The sequence below is a fragment of the Hordeum vulgare genome, chromosome 3H (genome assembly GCF_904849725.1).
Source record: "Hordeum vulgare subsp. vulgare chromosome 3H, MorexV3_pseudomolecules_assembly, whole genome shotgun sequence".
In the NCBI taxonomy this organism is placed as follows: Eukaryota; Viridiplantae; Streptophyta; class Magnoliopsida; order Poales; family Poaceae; genus Hordeum; species Hordeum vulgare.
In genome coordinates, this window is record NC_058520.1 from 21,364,411 (window position 1) to 21,387,695 (window position 23,285).

Below are 23,285 nucleotides of genomic sequence, written 5' to 3' on the forward strand. Positions count from 1 at the left end.
AATACCATGTGGACTATTTGTGATTGGATCTTAGGTAGATGACGTTAGGTATTGTAAAAGATGTTAAGTATTCTAAATGGTTTCCTTCATTTTCTTATTAGTTAGCATCATGTTCTCTCTATATGTATAGTAGCTAGCGTCGACCAAGCACGAAGAAAGAGAGGACACTTCTCTCTATTAGCTAGCTAACACAATGTGAAACCACTAAATTAACCCTCCAACACCCCCTCCCATAAAAAAAACCCCAGCTCTCGGCACATGCTGACGCGTGGATGTCATGTTTTCCCGGTTGGTGTGACCAACCGGGACTAAAGAAACTCCTGCCCGGGCTCGCCGTAGCGGCCACGTGGAGACCATTCGGTCCCGGTTCGTAAGCGAACCGGGACTAAAGATTTTGGGATTTAGTCCCGACCATTTAGTCCCGGTTCAAGAACCGGGGCTAATGGGCCTCTGGAATCGGGACAAATGGACCATTTTCTATTAGTGTGTACTCGTTGGCCAGGGGCCCATCTTCGACTGTATTGACTTACAGGGTACGAGATAAATGGGAATACATTTTACACGATTGCCCAAGATCAAAAGAGCACCAACCAAAATAGTGGTGTCCGCTTTGATGTATGAACCAAGAGGGGAAAGGACACATATTATGGCTACATAGTGGACATATGGGAACTGACTATATGGACATGATTTTAAGGTCCCTTTGTTTCAGTGCAAATGGGTCAATCTGTCAGGAGGCGAGGTACAGGTAGACCTACAGTACAGAATGACAACAGTGGATCTGAACAATCTTGGGTACACACACGAACCATTCGTCCTAGCCAATGATGTGGCACACGTTTTCTATGTGAAGGACATGTCTACCAACCCGAGAAAAAGAAAAGATAAGGAAGCGAATACATCATACGGTGAGCCAAAGCGCCACATAGTTCTTTTAGGAAAAAGTGACATCGTGGGAGTGGTGGGCAAGACGGACATGTCTGAAGATTATGAAAAGTGACATGAAATTTCTCCCTTCAAAGTGAAGGTTGACCCAAGCACCCTGTGAAGGGATGAAGATTATCCATGGTTACAGCGCAATAAGCAAGGGACACACGTGGAGAAAAAGTGAAAACTTTCTCTCCACAACTATTCTGATGATGGCTCTGATGATGGATTTGATTACGCGAAGAAATGAAATACCTTTGTAGTAGATGAGTTTTCGTCCGAAAACGTGATGTACACGAAGTGCATCTAGTTTTTGTCATAACCTCTCAACTTTTTAGCACATGCTATGTGGGTGAAATGATGATACCATGTCAACTTGCAACCTTTTCAGAGTTCATTTGTAGTGCTTTTCAATTTTAGGGTCATTTAGCTAAAAAATCGGTAAATGCATGAAAAATACCAAATGAAAGCAGAAAGGGTTGAAAATTGATGATGTGGCTTTGACTGGTGCATGCTCAACGCACAAAAAATCTGGAGTTCAAATAAGTTGAAAAAAAATTAAATCCGTTTGTAAGAGACGAGTTTTCGTCCAAAACCCTGATACATTGAAAGAGATAGTCCATTTTGTACACGAAGTGCATCCAGTTTTTGCCGTAACCTTCTCAACTTTTTAGCACAAACTATGTGGGTGAAATGATGATGCCATGTTAAGTTTCAACCTTTTCAGAGTTTATTTGTAGTGCTTTTCAATTTTAGGGTCATTTAACTCAAAAAAAAAACAAATCAGTAAATGCATGAAAAATACCAAATGAAGTCACAAAGGGTTGAAAATTGATGATGTGGCTTTTAATGGTGCACGTCGAATGCACAAAAAGTCTGGAATTGAAATAAATTCAAAAAAATGAAATCCGTTCGTAACACATGATTTTTCGTTTGAAACCCTAATACTTCGAAAGAGATTGTCCATTTTGTACACGAAGTGCATCCAATATTTGCCGTAACCCTCACAACTTTTTAGCACATGCTATGTAGGTGAAATGAGGATATCATGCCAACTTTCAACCTTTTCAAAGTTCATTTGTAGTGCTTTTCAATTTCAAGGTCATTTAGCTCAAAGAATAAACTAATAGTAAAAAGAATGAACTAAAAAGAATCAAAATAATATTAACTAAAATTTTCAAAGTATTGATTTGTTAAAAAGAATGAACTAAAAAGAATCAAAAAAATATTAACTATAATTATCAAAGTATTTATTTATTAAAAAGAATGAACTAAAAAATCAACTAAAATATTAACTAAAAATAATCAACTAAAACATTACTAAAAAGAATGAACTAAAGAGAATCAACTAAAATATTAACTAAAGTTATCAAAGTATTTATTTGATAAAAATAATGAACTAAAAAGAATCAAATAAAACATTAATTAAAAAAATGCCCTAAAAAGAATAAAAAATCAACTAGACAACACCAGGAAAGAGTCCAGGTATGTATGCTGAAGCAGAACTATATGGCGATGTTTGATATCTTATTTATCACTATAATGTTGTGCATAATTTTTTAAAAGCCCCACCAGCTATCACAAAATTCAGTGTAGTTCGGCGAGGGATATATATTTTCTATGACAAACTATACGATTGGCATTTACTTCTTAGTTCTTTTCATAAAAAACAAAACACAATCTAATCCGAGTTACATCGTACACCATGTTTCAATACAATTTTTGTGTGGGTAACACGTTTACCCTCCTAAGAAAACAAAATATTTCCCCTCTCGCTGAACAAAATCAAGGGACGTACTTGTATGTATACTTTATAAACACTAACTAATGGCCCGTGCGTTGTAACAGAAGACAAAAAAAATACACTGTAGAAAAATATCCAATGAGCTATATTGCAACATACAAAAATAATTAATATATGCTTAAAAGGGTATAAATCTAACCAATTTATTTAAGCAACTCAAATAGTAGCATGATTCTACATTAAATGATGCTCCTGTGTAAAGAAAATAATACCCCACCTAGGTTCCATGTCCTTCAAAGTCTCCAGCCTTGTCGGTCAAAAGTTCAACGAGATGGCCGAAACCATTTGCAGCAAGCTCAATAGAGAAGTCGGTCTGGATCACTGTACGCTAATACACTGTTGTAGACTGTACACTGTTCACTGTTGCAGCAGTACTTGCAGTCCGAAGCTGTCTTTGCTTTGCAGGGTCCGTATTCTAATCAAATTACAGTTATGCTAAGCAAGACTCCGAACTCTAATCTAATTACATACACGTGGTGCAAGAGTCCGAATTCTAATCTAATTAGATATATGTGGTGCGAGAGTCCGAATTCTAATCAAATTAGATACACGTGGTGCTCCATTATAAAAATAGAAGAACATAGATTCCCCTGGATTAGTTATTTTGTACGTCGGCTTTGCACAAGAAGTCGTGCCCTTTGTACACCAGCATACGAGCCGTTGAAACAACACATCGCTGGCAGCCCGTGTTCCATCTAAGGTACGCTGTCTGCAATGCTATATGATACTTATCAGAGAACTTGTATATACTTAAAGGTGATCCCTATCATAGAATAATCCAAGATACAATGAGAAATTTGTTGAAATTTGCTGAGATATAATAGAGCAAAACAGATTAGTTATAGCATCTGGTCATTAACATGCATATGTGATGTAAGCCTAAATGCTAACCAGCAACCATATGATACTGCCAAGCTATATGAGTGCTACCAGTTTATATCTTTCATCAAATATCAGATATAGACTTCACAAAATGAGACGGTGAGAGTTTTAGTGTGCAATTTAAAATAATATATATTGCTAACACATAATAGGGTGTGGTTAAAAATTGATGAATGAATTACCTTATCAGTATGTCTCCCAAATTACCTTAGTTGCAATTCGTTTGAAGTGTGAGTAAAAAAATAGTGTGCTGAAATTGATAAAACACTGTGTGTGCGTCGCAACAGGACAAAAGCAACAATTCTGTCTATATTCCTAGCTCAATAATGTGAATTGAAACAATAACTTTTTGAATAAGGCAAAAAAATGTTGAATAATGTATGAAAATGCATGGAATCAACATTAATACAAGCATTTGATTTTATGAAGAAAGGGGAAAAGGTATCTGTTTACCTCTAGCCAGTAGGGCTATCAACAAAGCTCAGATTCAATGGACTGTTTGGTGCTCGATTAACTATATGCTTAAGTTTGGGTTCAACCTGATTGCCTCGTTCGGTGGCCTGGCTAAAAATCACACTTTCAGCATACAGATGTTACATACAAAGGCATTGTAGTCTTCAAGTTGGAGTATACATAATGGCATGTAATGCATGACATGCTTATGCTTGATCTAAAAAGGTTATAATTGTAATGAAAATAGACGGCAGCATGCAGGGTTGTCCAGCCAATTGCTATTAGCCCTTTCCAGCCTAAACTACAAGATGAAGTCATCTGACAAGGGTGCATGCAATGCAAGGCATGTTGTACAACATGTGTCAATAGTTGATTCAGAACCCACACTCCTACTAAATAACATAATGGTATTATGCACCGATGCCAGCCTAAACAAGAAGATAACAATCATCTGACAAGGATGCATGCAATGCAAGGTAAGCTGTCCACTATGTGCAAATAAGCAATCTAGAACCACTGTTCTACTAAATAACATAATGCTAGAATGTTAAATGAAAAGAATAAAACCAGATAGAAGTATATTAGAGAATGGTATAGACTAAAATGCCAAACATCCCTATGAGTGATTAGAAATAGGCTATGTAGGTGGGGAAACAAAACATAGTATTCCAAGTAGTTGCGTTACTCACTCCATAATCCGTATAGTTGATAACTTTGCATACCCATAACCAAATTCTAAATTGGACATATCAGTAGATAACTTTGCATACCAAATCATTAAAGAAGGTCAAACTAGCATATCACAAGCAATAGATATCCCACACACTCGTGTGACTGGTTCTCCCTTCCAAATAACTACAGTGTCTGACGCGTTTAAAGGTACTTTAGAAGATTTGAAGGAGATGGAAACTAGGATCGCGTATGGCAATTGAACATATTCAAGTGCATGGAGTTGCAGTATATTGAGCTTCCATAACTTTGTTTAAAGTTCATAGTTCTACAGCAAACCACCACGTAGGAATAACCCAATATTCAATAATCGAACTAATTGGAAATGAACATCTCCAAGTAACATTTTGTGTGATCTAAAGTTAATTATCAATTATTTTGAAGATATACTCCATGCTGGTAATGATCCAAGGCTACTATAGACCGACATAAATGTAGGATGCAGGTACCTCCACTCCAAGATCTCATTACTTTTTTGTATCGTTCTATTACCTTGTTGGCATCTACTTTCCTATAATGTTTTGCTGGTAAACAAGTAATTTTAAGCCATAACAATCATGGTTTTCATGAATAGGAAGACAACTCAAAGAGGATATTGATCCCCACACCTCCTCTCCCCCCTCTTAGCTTTTTCTTACAGGAAACCGTGATGGGAATTCTTATTGAGTGTGTGTTAATTAAAACAAAGAACAAGATGGTAGGATCAGAAATCCAAAGGTTCAAAAACGAAGAACTACAAGAAAATAGAGAAAACTAAGCTGAAGATGACTCAAACTAGGAGCTAAGCATGTATTGGCCATGTCCAGTCTGCATTCAATGACATGATGTTCAGGAACAAAAGTAAACAACATCAGTTATTAAGGGCAAAAGGGGGGAAATGGCACTTGAAAAATATGGTTTCGTCCGAAGGACAAACATAGTGAAAAATGAGTTTTTCGAGGCCAGGAACACATAGTGAAATGAAGGGAGCATACTAAATCAAAAGCATCTAAATAGAATAGGGTGTTAACTTACAATATCCATTGTGACAATTTCCTCAAAAAAGTGTTTGGATCTCATGCTGTCAGCATATTTCTGAAGAGCAGAAAGGTTCTTCTAATGAAGGAATCACAAGTTTGACATCCATGCATGTCAATATACAGTAGTAACATGTGAATTAGTTTGCAGTAGGAAAGGATATTTTCTCCTCAAATATTGGGTGGTTTAGCATCAGCAGCATATTGTTGTTAACAATAGCCCGAACTGCTAGCCAAAGTGGAAGGTGGAGATCTAGGATTCAGAGTACAAATCTTGAGAAAGATAAATTTTCTTTCACAAAAAAGGCATGTGAACCAAGTCTCATGCTCACTAAAAACACTATGTTTAATGCATCCATTGTTCGGGAACGTTGCATGGGAAACAAAAATTTTCCTACGCGCACGAAGACCTATCATGGTGATGTCCATCTACGAGGGGGATTTCAGATCTACGTACCCTTGTAGATCGCACATCAGAAGCGTTAATAAACGCGGTTGATGTAGTGTAACGTCCTCACGTCCCTCGATCCACCCTGCGAACCGTCCCATAAACCGTCCCGCGATACGTCCCACGATCCGCTCCGATCTAGTGCCGAACGGACGGCACCTCCGCGTTCAGCACACGTACAGCTCAACGATGATCTCGGCCTTCTTGATCGAGCAAGAGAGGCGGAGAGGTAGATGAGTTCTCCGGCAGCGTGACGGCGCTCCGGAGGTTGGTGGTGATCTAATCTCAGCAGGGCTCCGCCCGAGCTCCGCAGAAACGCGATCTAGAGAAAAAACCGTGGAGGTATGTGGTCGGGCTGCCGTGGCAAAGTTATCTCAAATCAGCCCTAATACCTCAGTATATATAGGAGGGAGGGGGAGGGACCTGCCTTGAGGATGAAGAGAGCCCCAAGGGGTCGGCTGAAGCAAGGGGGGAAGTCCTCCCCTTCCAATCCTAGTCCAACTAGGATTGGAAGGTGGAGTCCTTCTCCGCTTTCCCACTTCCCCTTTTTCTTTTCTTTTCTCTTTGATTTCTTTCTCTCCTGCGCATAGGGCTTCTTGGGCTGTCCCACCAGCCCACTAAGGGCTGGTGTGGCACCCCTAAGGCCTATGGGCTTCGCCCGGGTGGGCTTCGCCCGGGTGGGCTGGCCCCCCGGTGAACATCCGGAACCCATTCGTCACTCCCGGTACATTCCCGGTAATGTCGAAAACTTTCCGGTAATCAAATGAGGTCATCCTATATATCAATCTTCGTCTCCGGACCATTCCGGAAACCCTCGTGATGTCCGTGATCTCATCTAGGACTCCGAACAACATTCAGTAACCAACCATATAACTCAAATACGCATAAAACAACGTCGAACCTTAAGTGTGCAGACCCTGCGGGTTCGAGAACTATGTAGACATGACCCGAGGGACTCCTCGGTCAATATCTAATAGCGGGACCTGGATACCCATATTGGATCCTACATATTCTACGAAGATCTTATCATTTGAACCTCGATGCCAAGGATTCATATAATCCGGTATGTCATTCCCTTTGTCCTTCGGTATGTTACTTGCCCAATATTCGATCGTCAGTATCCGCATACCTATTTCAATCTCGTTTACCGGCAAGTCTCTTTACTCATTCCGTAATAACAGATCCCGTGACATACACTAAGTCACATTGCTTGCAAGGCTTGTATGTGATGTTGTATTACCGAGTGGGCCCCGAGATACCTCTCCGTCACACGGAGTGACAAATCCCAGTCTTGATCCATACTAACTCAACGGAAACCTTCGGAGATACCTGTAGTGCATCATTATAGTCACCCAGTTACGTTGTGATGTTTGATACACACAAAGCATTCCTCCGGTGTCAGTGAGTTATATGATCTCATGGTCATAGGAATAAATACTTGACACGCAGAAAACAGTAGCAACAAAATGACACGATCAACATGCTACATCTATTAGTTTGGGTCTAGTCCATCACATGATTCTCCTAATGTGATCCCATTATCAAGTGACAACACTTGCCTATGGTCAGGAAACCTTGACCATCTTTGATCAACGAGCTAGTTAACTAGAGGCTTACTAGGGACAGTGTTTTGTCTATGTATCCACACAATTATTGTGTTTCCAATCAATAGAATTATAACATGGATAATAAATGATTATCATGAACAAAGAAATATAATAATAACTAATTTATTATTGCCTCTAGGGCATATTTCCAACAGTCTCCCACTTGCACTAGAGTCAGTAATCTAGTTCACATCACCATGTGATTCTAATGAATCCAACACCCATATAGTTCTGCGGTCTGATCACGTCTTGCTCGTGATAGAGGATTTAGTCAACGGTTCTAAAACTTTCAGATCCGTGTGTTCTTTACAAATCTTTATGTCATCTTTATAGATGCTGCAACTACGTGCTATTCGAAAATACTCCAAATATCTACTCTACTATACAAATCCGTTTCACTACTCATAGTTATTCGGATTAGTGTCAGAGCTTGCATCGACGTAACCCTTTACGACGAACTCTTTAACCACCGCCATAATCGAGAAAAATTCCTTAGTCCATTTAGTTACTAAGGACAACTTTGACCGCTGCTAGCGATTCAATCATGGATCACTCTCTGTACCTCTCAACAGACTTTGAGGCAAGGCACACATCAGGTGCGATACTCAGCATGGCATACTTCAGAGTCTATGGCTAAGGCACAGTAGACGACATTCGTCTATTCTCTTTATTCTGTCGTGGTCGGGTTTTGAGTCTTTACTCAAATTCACACCTTACAGCACAACCAAGAACTCCTTCTTTGCTGATCTATTTTGAACTCCTTCAAAAACTTGTCAAGGCATGCATCTTGTTGAAACTTCTATTAAGCGTTTCGATCTATCTCCATAGATCTTGTTGCTCAACGTTCAAGTAGCGCAATCCAGGTATTCCTTTGAAAAACTCCTTTCAAACAACCTTTTATGCTTTACAGAAATTCTACATTACTTCTGATCCATAATATGTCAACCACATATACTAATAAAAAATTCTATAGTGCTCCCACTCACTTCTTTGGAAATACAAGTTTCTCATAAATCTTGTACAAACCCAAAATCTTTGATCATCTCATCAAAGTGTATATTCCAACCCCGAGATGCTTGCACCAGTCCATTGAAGGATCGCTGTAGCTTGCATACTTGTTAGTATCTTTAGGATCGACAAAACCTTCTGGTTGTATCACATACAATTTTTCCTCAAGGAAAACATCGAGGAAACAATGTTTTGACATCCCATGTGCAATATTTCATAAATAATGCAGCAACTACTAACATAATTCTAACAGCCTTTTAGCATCGCTACGAGTGAGAAAGTCTCATCATAGTCAACTATTTGATCTTGTCGGAAACATCTTTGCGACAAGTCGAGCTTTTCTTAATAGTGACTTATCACCATCATCGTCCGTCTTCCTTTTAAAGATCCATCTTTAATTAATAGTCTTACTACCATTAAGCAGTTCCTCCAAAGTTTACACTTTGTTCTCACACATGGATTCTCTCTCGGATTTCATGGCCTCCAGCCATTTGTCGGAATCCGGGCTCACCATTGCTTCTCCATAACTCGTAGGTTCATTGTTGCTCAACAACATGACCTCCAAGACAGGGTTACCGTACCAGTCTATAGTAGTACACGACCTTTGTCGACCTACGAGGTTTGTAGTAACTTGATCCGAAGCTCTAATGATCACTATCATCAGCTTCCACTTCAATTGGTGTAGGCGCCACAGGAACAACTTTTTGCGCCCTGCTACAACTGGTTGAAGTGACGGTTCAATAACCTCATCAAGTTCCACCACTCTCCCACTCAACTCTTTCGAGAGAAACCTTTCCTCGAGAAAGGATCCGTTTCTAGAAACAAACACTTTGCTTCCGAATCTGAGATAGGAGATGTATCCAACTGTTTTGGATATCCTATGAAGATGCTTTTATCCGCTTTGGGTTTGAGCTTATCAGACTGAAACTTTTTCACATAAGCATCGCAGCCCCAAACTTTCAAGAAACGACAGCTTAGATTTCTCTAAACCTCAGTCTATACTATGTCATCTCAACGGAAATACGCGGTGCCCTATTTAAAGTGAATGCGGTTGTCTCTAATGCATAACCCATAAACGATAGTGGTAATTCGATAAGAGACATCATAGTATGCACCATATCAAATAGGGCGTGGCTATGACGTTCAGACACATCATCACACTATGGTGTTCCAGGTGGTATGAACTGCGAAACAATTTCCACATTGTCTTAACTGCGTACCAAAACTCATAACTCAGATATTCATCTCTATGATCATATCGTAGAAAGTTTATCCTCTTGTTACGACGAACTTCACTCTGAAACACAATTGAACTTTTCAATATTTCAGACTTTGTGATTCATCAAGTAAATACTCCTGTATCTACTCAAATCATTAGTGAAGTAAGAACATAACGATATCCACTGCGTGCCTTAGCACTCATTGGACCGCACACATCAAAAATGTATTATTCCCAACAAGTTACTCTCTTGTTTCATGTGGCATGTTTTGCATGTCTCAAGTGATTCAAAATCAAGCGAGTCCAAGCGATCCATGTATCATGGAGTTTCTTCATGCATTTATACCAACAGGTATGGTTTGCATGTCTCAAACGTTTCAAAAATGAGTGAGTACAAAGATCCATCAGCATGGAGCTTCTTCATGCATTTTACACCAACATGACTCAAGTGGCAGTGCCACAACTAAGTGGTACTATCATTATTACTTTGTATCTTTTGGCACTAATATTATGAACATGTGTAACACTACGATCGAGATTCAATAAACCATTGAGGGTAATTATTCAAGCAAATAGAACAACTATTATTCTCTTTAAATGAATAATCGTATTGCAATAAACACGATCCAATCATGTTCATGCTCAATGCAAACACCAAATAACAATTATTTAGGCTTTACCACCAATCCCGATGATAGAGGGAGCGTGCGATGTTTGATCACATCAACCTTGGAAACACTTCCAACACTTATCGTCACCTCGCCTTTAGCTAGTTTTCGTTTATACCGAAGCTTTCATTTTGTGTTACTAATCACTTAGCAACCGAACCGGTATCCAATACCCTCGCGCTACTAGGAGTACTAGTAAAGTACACATCAACATCATGTATATCAAATATACTTCTTTCGACTTTGCCAGCCTTCTTATCTACCAAGTATCTAGAGTTGCTCCGCCTCAGTGACCGTTCCCCTCATAACAGAAGCACTTAGTCTCGGGCCTGGGTTTAATCTTGGGTCTCTTCATTAGTGCAGCAACTGTTTTGCCGTTTCATGAAGTATCCCTTCTAGCCCTTGCCTTTCTCGAAACTTAGTGGTTTTACTAACTATCAACTATTGATGTTCCTTCTTGATTTCTACTTTCGCAGTGTCAAACTTCGCGAATCGCTCAAGGATCATTGTATCTATCCTTGATATGTCATAGTTCATCACGAAGCTCTCACATCTTGGTGCAGTGACTTTGGAGAACCATCACTATCTCATCTGGAAGATTAACTCCCACTTGATTCAAGCGATTGTCGTACTCAGACAATCTGAGCACACACTTGTCGGAGGTCTCATACCTCTTAACAAGGGCACACGCATGAAATCACTATTTCATCTCTTTAGAACAACTCTTATGTTCCGTGACGTTTCAAAACGTCTTCGGCATCTTGCTTCTAAGCCATTAAGTATTTTGCACCAAACTATCGTGTAGTCATCAGAAACGTGTATGTCGGATGTTCACAACATCCACAGACGACGCTCGAGGTGCAGCACACCAAGTGGTGCATTAAGGACATAAGCCCTCTGCGCAGCAACGAGGATAATTCTCAGTTTTACAGACTCAGTCCGCAAAGTTTGCTACTATCAACTTTCAACTAAATTTTCTCTAGGAACATACAAAAACAATAGAGCTATAGCGCAAGCTACATCGTAATTCGCAAAGACCATTAGACTATGTTCATGACAATTAGTTCAATTAATCATATTACCTAAGAACTCCCACTCAAAAAGTACATCTCTCTAGTCATTTGAGTGGTACATGATCCAAATCCACTATCTCAAGTCCGATCATCACGTGAGTCGAGAATAGTTTCAGTGGTAAGCATCTCTATGCTAATCATCTCAACTATACGATTCATGCTCAACCTTTCGGTCTCATGTGTTCCGAGGCCATGTCTGCACATGCTAGGCTCGTCAAGTTTAACCCAAGTGTTCCACGTGTGCAACTGTTTTGCACCCGTTGTATGTGAACGTTGAGTCTATCACACCCGATCATCACGTGGTGTCTCGAAACGACGAACTGTCGCAATGGTGCACAGTCGGGGATAACACAATTTCGTCTTGAAATTTTAGTGAGAGATCACCTCATAATGCTACCGTCGTTCTAAGCAAGACAAGGTGCATAAAGGATTAACATCACATGCAATTCATAAGTGACATGATATGGCCATCATCATGTGCTTCTTGATCTCCATCACCAAAGCACCGGCACGACCTTCTTGTCACCGGCATCACACCATGATCTCCATCATCCTGATCTCCATCAACGTGTCGCCATTGGGGTTGTCGTGCTACTCATCCTATCACTACTAAAGCTACGTCCTAGCAATATAGTAAATACATCTGCAAGCACAAACGTTAGTTTAAAGACAACCCTATGGTTCCTGCCGGTTGCCGTACCATCAACGTGCAAGTCGATATTAACTATTACAACATGATCATGTCATACATCCAATATATCACATCACATCGTTGGCCATATCACATCACAAGCATACCCTGCAAAAACAAGTTAGACGTCCTCTAATTGTTGTTGCATGTTTTATGTGGTGACCATGGGTATCTAGTAGGATCGCATCTTACTTACGCAAACACCACAAAAGAGATGTATGAATCGCTATTTAACCTCATCCAAGGACCTCCTCGGTCAAATCCGATTCAACTAAAGTTGGACAAACCGACACTCGCCAGTCATCTTTGAGAAACGGGGTTGCTCGTAGCGATAAAACCAATGTCTCATAAGCGTACGAGTAATGTCGGTCCGAGCCGCTTCGATCCAACAATACCGCGGAATCAAGAAAAGACTAAGGAGGGCAGCAAATCGCACATCACCGTCCACAAAAACTTTTGTGTTCTACTTGAGATGACATCTACGCATGAACCTAGCTCATGATGCCACTGTTGGGGAATGTCGCATGGGAAACAAAAATTTTCCTACGCGCACGAAGACCTATCATGGTGATGTCCATCTGCGAGGGGGATTTCAGATCTACGTACCCTTGTAGATCGCACAACAGAAGCGTTAATAAATGCGATTGATGTAGTGGAACGTCCTCACGTCCCTCGATCCGCCCCGTGAACCGTCCCACGAACCGTCCCGTGATCCGTCCCACGATCTGCTCTGATCTAGTGCCGAACGGACGACACCTCCGCGTTCAACACACGTACAGGTCGACGATGATCTCGGCCATCTTGATCCGGCAAGAGAGACGGAGAGGTAGATGAGTTCTCCGGCAGCGTGACGGCGCTCCGGAGGTTGGTGGTGATCTAATCTCAGCAGGGCTCCGCCCGAGCTCCGCAGAAACGCGATCTAGAGGAAAAACCGTGGAGGTATGTGGTCGGGCTACCGTGGCAAAGTTATCTCAAATCAGCCCTAATACCTCAGTATATATAGGAGGGAGGGGGAGGGACCTGCCTTGAGGCTGAAGAGAGCCCCAGGGGGTCGGCCGAAGCAAGGGGGGAAGTCCTCCCCTTCCAATCCTAGTCCAACTAGGATTGAAAGGTGGAGTCCTTGTCCACTTTTCCACTTCCCCTTTTATTCTTTTCTCTTTGATTTCTTTCTCTCCTGCGCATAAGTCTTCTTGGGCTGTCCCACCAGCCCATTAAGGGCTGGTGTGGAACCCCTAAGGCCTATGGGCTTCCCCCGGGTGGGCTGCCCCCCCGGTGAACATCCGGAACCCATTCGTCACTCCCGGTACATTCCCGGTAATGTCGAAAACTTTCCGGTAAACAAATGAGGTCATCCTATATATCAATCTTCGTCTCCGGACCATTCTGGAAACCCTCGTGACGTCCGTGATCTCATCCGGGAATCCGAACAACATTCGGTAACCAACCATATAACTCAAATACGCATAAAACAACGCCGAACCTTAAGTGTGCAGACCCTGCGGGTTCGAGAACTATGTAGACATGACCCGAGGGACTCCTCGGTCAATATCTAATAGCGGGACCTGGATACCCATATTGGATCCTACATATTCTACGAAGATCTTATCGTTTGAACCTCAATGCCAAGGATTCATATAATCCCGTATGTCATTCCCTTTGTCCTTCGGTATGTTACTTGCCCAATATTCGATCGTCAGTATCCGCATACCTATTTCAATCTCGTTTACCGGCAAGTCTCTTTACTCATTCCGTAATAACAGATCCCGTGACATACACTAAGTCACATTGCTTGCAAGGCTTGTATGTGATGTTATATTACCGAGTGGGCCCCGAGATACCTCTCCGTCACACGGAGTGACAAATCCCAGTCTTGATCCATACTAACTCAACGGAAACCTTCGGAGATACCTGTAGTGCATCTTTATAGTCACCCAGTTACGTTGTGACGTTTGATACACACAAAGCATTCCTCCGGTGTCAGTGAGTTATATGATCTCATGGTCATAGGAATAAATACTTGACACGCAGAAAACAATAGCAATAAAATGACACGATCAACATGTTACATCTATTAGTTTGGGTCTAGTCCATCACATGATTCTCTTAATGATGTGATATCGTTATTAAGTGACAACACTTACCTATGGTCAGGAAACCTTGACCATCTTTGATCAACGAGCTAGTCAACTAGAGGCTTACTAGGGACAGTGTTTTGTCTATGTATCCAGACAAGTATTGTGTTTCCGAGATAATAAACGATTATCATGAACAAAGAAATATAATAATAACTAATTTATTATTGCCTCTAGGGCATATTTCCAACATGCATCTCCTAGTAAAACTTATAAAAAGATAAATGACGTAACATGATGATAGAAATCTGGAGATAGCACTAATCGATCTATTCGGTGTCATCTGTAGTTCGTAGGTAAATAAGAATTCCCATGTGAACCTGAGGTCCTAGATAGTTCGTACAAATTCTCATAAAACCAGACTGGCACTTTAAACCTATATGGATGAGTGTTTTATTAAATTTTATTTTTTTCATGATGCTATGTTAAAAATATGATACTGCCTTGTACAGATTAAATCTGTTATATCATTAATTTGAAATTCTTACATTATACAAACTCTCATACAGGAAACTTATTTGGAGCAACTGGATTCAGCCAAAGAACAAAAAAGAAAGAGAGATAGAGATCGGTTTGCACGGATGACAAATGAAGAAAGGCAGGAGTCAAAGGAACAAAAAAAGGAAAAATAAAGAGCGGAATGAACGGATGACCGAGGAAGAAAGGCATGACAAACTGAAAAAACACCGCGAAGCCTATCATCAAAAGAAATATTCAGAAAAGACACCAGAACAGAAGGCGACACAACACGCACAAGAAAAACAGAAATACGAAAACATGCAACCAGAACAGAAGAAAGCAATAATAGAACAAATTGAAGTTCGTCGTCAATTGAAACACAACACACCATCCAAGGATTCAATTGCAATGGAGAACCCTGAATATGTCGCAACCGAAGAGGAAGTTAGAAGCTCCAAATTAACTATAAAACACAGGAATCGTGTCGCAGGAGGAAAAAAGGCAAACATTGATACACCAACGTAATGAAGAATTCACAAGAAGGCGGAAGCAAACTGTTGCCGAATCATCAAAATAATATACATCCATGACGGAAACCTGCGACTAAAACAATCAACCATTAGAGCAGCCACAAGTCATGACTTACGGTAAGAATCTCGATTTTATACTCGCATAACACTTAAATATAAATATTTCTGTACAACTATCAATCTATTCTGGACAGACATTCCCTCCTCAATGTTTCCAAGCATAAGGGAAACAGATAGACCAACAGAATTATTATACAATGATGATCACAATAAAGTGGCTTTGTGGGAAGTCATCCCATCCACAATGCTTCCAACAATCCAAAAAGTGCATGCACGAATACAATCATTATGCAATGATGATCACGGTAAGTTTATATGTATCACATATAAATATATTTTTATACAAACATTTTTTATATATAACAATAAAAAACAGTTGCACAAATAATGATGGAATCATATATGAGAAAGAAGAGACTGTTAAGGAAATAGATGCGGCAACAAAAAAATACAACGAGGATCACAGTAAGGTTATCAATTTCATATATGTTATTACACAATAAAACAAATCTCTCTCTCTCTATATATACACACACACACACACTCAAAATAAAAAATTAGAACACAGGTAATGATGGATTCATATTTGAAGAAGACAACGACGAAGATGAATACGTGTTCACCGGTGAAGGTATGCTTAACACAATTAAAATAAATTTTCCCATTATATAATACTACTTACTAAATTTAATTTGTTGCATATAAAACCAGAGTTGGACAAAGAAGTGGAAATTGAAATCATCGAAGACGAGGCCCTCAACCCTGATCCATATGATTTCGTCTACAACAACATACCGAGAAGCACAAACATGCTCCAAAAAGAAGATTGCAGATTCTGCCATGCAACCAAACTCAAGTATGAAACTGAAGGATTATGCTGCAGAAAAGGACATATAAGACTATCCAATCCAGAAACTCATGAGACTTTGGACAAGTAATGACTCTGATGCAAGACATTTTCGGTAAAATATAAGATTTTTCAATGGGCATTTCTCATTTACTACCCTATACTGCCACCTCGACAGAGAAACAACTGACATGCGAATAGCTGGTATTTACACCTTTCGAGCACATGGTCAAATATATCATAACATATACTCATTCGATAATAATGACTCACATCCAAAGCATTTGCAGTTATACTTCTATGATGATGATCCAAACTTGGAGCATTGATACTGTTCTTGCCGTGAGGAAATGTACGAGCAAGAAAAGGATGTGATTGGAATAATAATAGACATCCTACGCAGTAACCCGTACTCTGAATAGTTGAGGAGTTTAGGGAAAGCCCAAAACCTTGAGGACTACAGAATCATTTTGAACCTTGACCATAGATTGGACCAAAGAACATATAACAAACCAATTAATTCAGAGGTAGCTGCAGTGTGGATTGAAGGAAATGAAAGAAGTGATACTTATGACAGAAATGTAATATTACATGGGAACAACAACGAAAAAGAGCACATTCGATCATATTATGGGTGCTATGATCCATTGTCATATCCTTTATTCTTTTCAAGAGCTCAGCTCGGCTGGCATAGGAAAATACCAAAGAGGGAAACACGAGAGGTAGATATTGGTGATGATCATATCAGTAATGACGATGACACAGGTAAAAAAGATCATATACTATTATATCCAATATTCAATTTTTATATATGACTATGTATGTAACTAACTTATTATGTTGCAATATTTGCACAGATTCAGCCAGTGGCCTGTGGGTAACCATGAGAGAATACTACTGCTATAAATTCCATGCACGACCAAGTATATTCAACCTAATTTTGCATGGCGGACGACTTTTCCAGCAGTTTGTTATAGATACATACATCAAGATTGGAAGCTCCAGACTAGATTTAATTTGGCATAATGAAAAGAAAATAAGGGCGGACCTATACCAAGGCCTTCTAGACAACATTCAAGCTGGAGAACAGAATGGAGATGCAGTCGGAAAAACGAGAATACTTGCATCATCATTTATTGGTGGGCCACGAGATAAACTTCGTCGGTATCTTGATGCTATGGCTTTAGTCAGAAAATATGGAAAGCCAGATGTATTCCTAACAATGACCTGCAACCCCAACTGGGAAGAAATCACAGGTGAACTAGAAACTGGACAAACACCACAAGATCGCCCAGACATTGCCGTTCGCGTTTTCAGGGCCAAGCTACAAGAAATGAAGAATCAACTATTTGAGAAGGCCATTCTTGGAAAGGTTCAAGCATATACGTATGTCGTAGAATTCCAAAAGAGGGGATTACCCCATGCTCACTTTCTGCTAATCATGATCGGAAAATACAAGTACACATGTCCACAGCAATATGACAAAATCATCTCTGCGGAACTCCCTAACAAGCACAAGTACCCAAATCTATACAGAATGGTTATCAAACATATGATGCATGGTCCTTGTGGTGCATTGAATAGACTTTGTCCATGCACAAAGAATCGCCCATCATGCAAGAACAATTATCCAAGGACATTTAACGAAACTACGATTCAAGGCAAGGACTCCTACCCAATATATAGGAGACGCGATGACGGTCGGACTGAAACGGTCCAAAATTGCAAATTAGATAACAGGTGGGTGGTTCCTTACAATTCATATCTGTTTAAGATGTTCAACTGCCACATAAATGTTGAGATATGCTCAAGCATTAAAGTCGTTAAGTACCTCTTCAAGTACATCTACAAGGGTCATGATCGAGCATCTGTATCTGTAACTGACAAAGCAGACGACGTCGAAATCGATGAGATTAAGCAATACAGAGACGCACGGTGGGTGACATCTCCTGAAGCATTGTGGAGAATATATGGCTTCGAGCTAAGCAAAATGCACCCACCGGTCTTGCAACTGCAGCTACATCTCCCAAATATGCACATGGTTTCATATCATGGAATGGAAAAATACATAATGTTATTTGACCGTGAAGGCACAGAAAGGTCAATGTTGACTGCGTACTTTGAAGCAAATAACTTACATGAAAAAGCACGAGGCATACTATACAGAGAGTTTCCAGAACATTATACTTGGCAAAGTCAGGGAAAGTTTTGGCAACAGAGGAAGTGAGTTGTTGTGTTCCAGGTTGGCAGGATCGTCTCAGCACACCCGGCTGAAGGAGAACGATACTATCTTCAAGTACTACTAAACCATGTGGCACGCGCCACCAGCTACGAAGACCTACGAACAGTCGATGGACAAGTAATGCCTACCTTTCGTGAAGCTGCAGAAAAAGAGGACTAATCGAGGTAGATAGCACATTGGATGATTGCATGACAGAAGCAGAATTATTTCGAATGCCATCATCACTACGAAGGCTATTTGCGCGAGCCCAGCAACGTACGTAGCCTCTGGAACAAACACCTCGAGGCAATGTCAGAGGACTATAGCAGAAATTGCAAATGCAGGCACACGGTCGAACAAATGGTTCTGAAAAATATCAGAGACATGTTGCAATCAATGGGAAAAGACATAGAATCATTTCCTCTTCCAAAGATCGACTAACAACATGAGACAACAAATGACGTTCCAAGGGAGATCATCGAGGAGTCCTCCATCGAGGTGGATCATGAAGACATATCTTTGAATAAAAACCTAAACAACGAGCGGAGGGAGGCCCACGACAAAATCCTAGAAGCAATTGAATGCCAAAGAGGAGGTATATTCTTTGTTGATGGACCTGGAGGCACAGGAAAAACTTTTCTTTACAGGACGCTCTTGGCCACAATACACGGACAAGGCAAGATTGCTGTGGCGACAGCCACTTCCGGTGTTGCTGCTTCAAAAATCCCGGAGGGAGGACGACACACTCGACGTTCAAGATTCCACTAAAAATAGACGATGGGGTTATTTGTGGATTCACAAAATAGAGTGGGACAACCAAGCTACTCAAAGCAGCATCACTATTAATCTGGGATGAAGCATCTAGGACCAAGAGGCAGATAGTGGAGGCACTAGACAAAAGCATGCGAGACATAATGGACAAACAAGTACTTCCATTCGGTGGAAAAATTGTCGTATCCAGAGGGGGTTTTAGGCAAGTGCTACCCGTTGTCCGAAAGGGAACTAGAGAACAGATAGTAGATGCATCACTACGAAGGTTCCAACTCTGGAATTCAATGTGTCAATTGAAGCTTGTGCGCAACACGAGAGCTGAAAACGACAAGTGGTTCGCGGAATACTTATTACGCATTGGAAACGGAACCGAGGAGACAAATGAAGATGGTGAAATACTAATACCTACAAGTATATGTGTGCCAAATAAGACGAATGACAATTGCTTGAATAGGCTCATCGACAGTGTCTACCAAATGGATAATGCTTCCCTAAAAGATCCAAAGTACATCACGTCAAGAGCAATTTTTCCGCAAGGAACGATTCCATAGACAGAATCAACCTAAAAATGATTGATCGCTTCCAGGGGGAGGAGATGGTATACCACATCTTTGATTCGGTAGAAGACGACCCACATAACTACTATCCACCAGAATTCCTAAACACTCTAACCCCAAATGGACTGCCTCCACATATGTTGAAGCTCAAAGTAAATTGCCCAATCATATTACTCAGGAACATCGACCCTGCTAATGGACTCTGCAACGGAACGAGGTTGGTCCTACACGGATTTCAAAAAAATACAATAGATGCAGAGATTGTGGTGGGACATCACTTTGGAATGCGAGTTTTCCTTCCTCGTATACCATTATGCCCCTCTGACGATGACATGTTCCCGTTCAGTTTCAAGAGGAAACAGTTTCCAGTCAGGCTAAGTTTTGCAATGACAATAAAAAATCACAAGGTCAAACAATACCAAATGTGGGCGTCTACCTTCGTGAACCAGTTTTCTCACATGGTCAACTATATGTAGCGCTTTCTAGAGCACCCGCGACATCAAACATTAAGGTACTAGCAGGTACACATGATGTGAACAACCAGAAGAATGAAAAGACCGGTACAGTCGACACATACACAAAGGTAAAAAAGAATAAGAAGACAAGTACAAGTGGGACCTATACGAAAAATATTGTCTACAAGGAAGTCCTCACCAAATAGGTAATGCTTAGGATAAACTAAAGTGTTTATATTTCAATTGCATTACTTATTTCTAACCTTAAACATCTACAGAAACATTGCAGCCAAGTGATAACGTCGGAGTTAGAATCCAGACAAGATTTTCTTCAAGGAGGAAGATTCACTAGTGTATATACAAACCATTCATGATATAATTCACATGTATAATGCATCAAGAACAAAATCATTCATGTTTTTTTATCAAGTATCCACCAAATCATTCATATGTGCTGCCCATAGACTGCTATCCCGAACGCTAACTAAACAACCGAAAAAATGACTCTCACGCTCAAACCTAAACTATTGATAGTTATTATAAATATAGTTTATATGAGAAGCAATAACATTGCCAAAGAAACAAAACTTAAAAACATACGCAAATAAAAGCACCGAGAAAAAGGATTTTAACTCACGGATGGTGAAAAGACAATGGTGGTGTTCTATTGGCTTGTTCATTCACAGGAGGAGATTAATTTTGACACCATTGGCAATTATTCCACACATGGACATGAAAATAGAGTCAAAGCACTAAATGAAAAGGTCCCATTGCCATGCCGAAGTTGCCCCTTTACTCGATCAATTCTGAAAAGATAAATGAACACCAACTCCCCATCATCACCACACAAACACATTCATAAACTTGTAGAAACATCTGAAATAATCACATATCATCGTAAACTGAATATAGTAGAATGCACAACACACCAATTGGTAGCAACCAACCAAGCAAGCAGACAGAGACTGACATTGCTATCGAGCTTCTAAGAAATTTCATATACGGACAAAATTAAGCTGTCCATACATACAACCATGTGCAAAAGCTACCAATACATAAGCTAACACCAGACGGTCTAAACACACAAAGAAAACCACATTTCCACAGAAAAATGTACGCTGGCTCCACACTATCACCACCCAAGCCAAGCAAACACATTCAGAAACTTGTGGAAGGGCATGGAGACGGAGAGAGCACTCACTTGGCTTGAGCCTTGCCCTTGGGGAGCAGGGTGTGGTCCACGGTCGGTCTGATCTTCCATGCCTCGTTCATCTCAATCTGCGGAGGAAATCACTTGGACTATCACTATCACTTGGACTTATACACGGATAACTTGTACAGACCTCCTGCTAAAAGAACACAAAGCCACATCCAATTGTCGCAGTGAGAGATTTTTCTTTCATGACATGCTGAATATTCAGATTGGGCCATGGAGCTTACCAATTGCTTTGAGACCATGTTCGAGCGAACATTCCGCTTCCTCTCACTCATTCTCATGTGTAAGACGAGAAGACAACAGTTGATCCAAACAGAAAAATTGTTGTTTCCAGAGCACTTGTTGCCCAATTCTGAATTTTCTTTTCCCCAAAGACAGGATCAGAAATCCATCTCCTACTCATGGAAAGCAAACGTCAGGCTCTAATTATACAAACAGATTCTGCTCCTGCATCCCCACAACATATCAATTTGTCAGCATCAATTGACCAAACTTCTGTACCTATATCTGATGCGGGGATGGATATGGAGCATCCAGTGGCTGAGATTTTTCCTAGGCAGCCATGGCGGCTCTGCATCAGGAGAGAGGCAGACATGTTAGGGAAGAGGAGAAGGAGGATAGCAGGAAAGGGAGGAGAGGGAGAAGGAGGTCTGACGGCTCGACCTGCTCGCCGCCGGCGAGGTTTGGCCGCTACTGGTGAGCGCAAACGATGGAGAGTCTCGGCGCCAGGGGGCGACAAAGAGGTCAGGCACGGTGGCGAATCCCAGCCAAGAAGGAAGGAGGGACTAACCTAAGGCCGCTGGAGATGCGCCGGAGGGACTAACCTAAGGCCGCTGGAGATGCACCGGCGCAGCACTGCCCAAAACCCTAGCCACGGGGTGGTTCCGAGCGGGCGGTAGAGGACGGGAACGAAGATTCTGGCCGGAGGGGAGGGACGCGTGGACCGTGGGGAGCTTGGGAGCGTGTTGCACGACGCCGTAGGTCGTCGCAAGCGGCCAACGTGGGCGGCGGCGACGATGACTTCATGGGCAAGGAGAGAGGTGAGCTAGTGCTCCTGGTGTGGTCTTGTTTTTTTTGCTCGGACCGTGCGGGTTTGGTGTAGCCTCGATGCAGAGGAAGCAGGTAGCCAATGCGAAAAATGAAATGGGGACAGGAGAGACGAAAAATGAAATGGGGACGGGAGAGATGATGGCAATTTCTCTACCAAACGATAATGTCTTTTTTTTATAGCATCAATTGTTACTGTATTGCAAGTCATTGGGGTCAAGCCCAAAATTCATAAAATGTTAAAGAAAAATATTTATTTAAAAATGGTTCCTTTTCAAACAAAAGATGAAAATTCATAAAAACAATAATTGTTAGAAAGTATTACAATTTTTATGCATACATCAAATTTTTAAAATAATTTAACATTTAACCTTATCATCAATAATTATTAAAAATCCATGTAAAAATGATGCACAATGGCACATGAAGCAAGTTGTACAAAAAACAATAAGAAAATATTATTCA

General features: G+C 40.7%; 1 long non-coding RNA gene across 1 annotated transcript; it reads right to left on the bottom strand.

Annotated features, from left to right (window-relative positions):
* Nucleotides 1-21,348: 21,348 nt before the first annotated feature.
* Nucleotides 21,349-22,495, bottom strand: LOC123439330. Its single transcript, XR_006630067.1, has 3 exons — nt 22,275-22,495; nt 21,998-22,168; nt 21,349-21,906 (listed from the first exon to the last, which is right to left on the bottom strand). It is a non-coding gene; the product is annotated as an uncharacterized LOC123439330 (long non-coding RNA).
* Between the last annotated feature and the right edge of the window lie 790 nt (nt 22,496-23,285).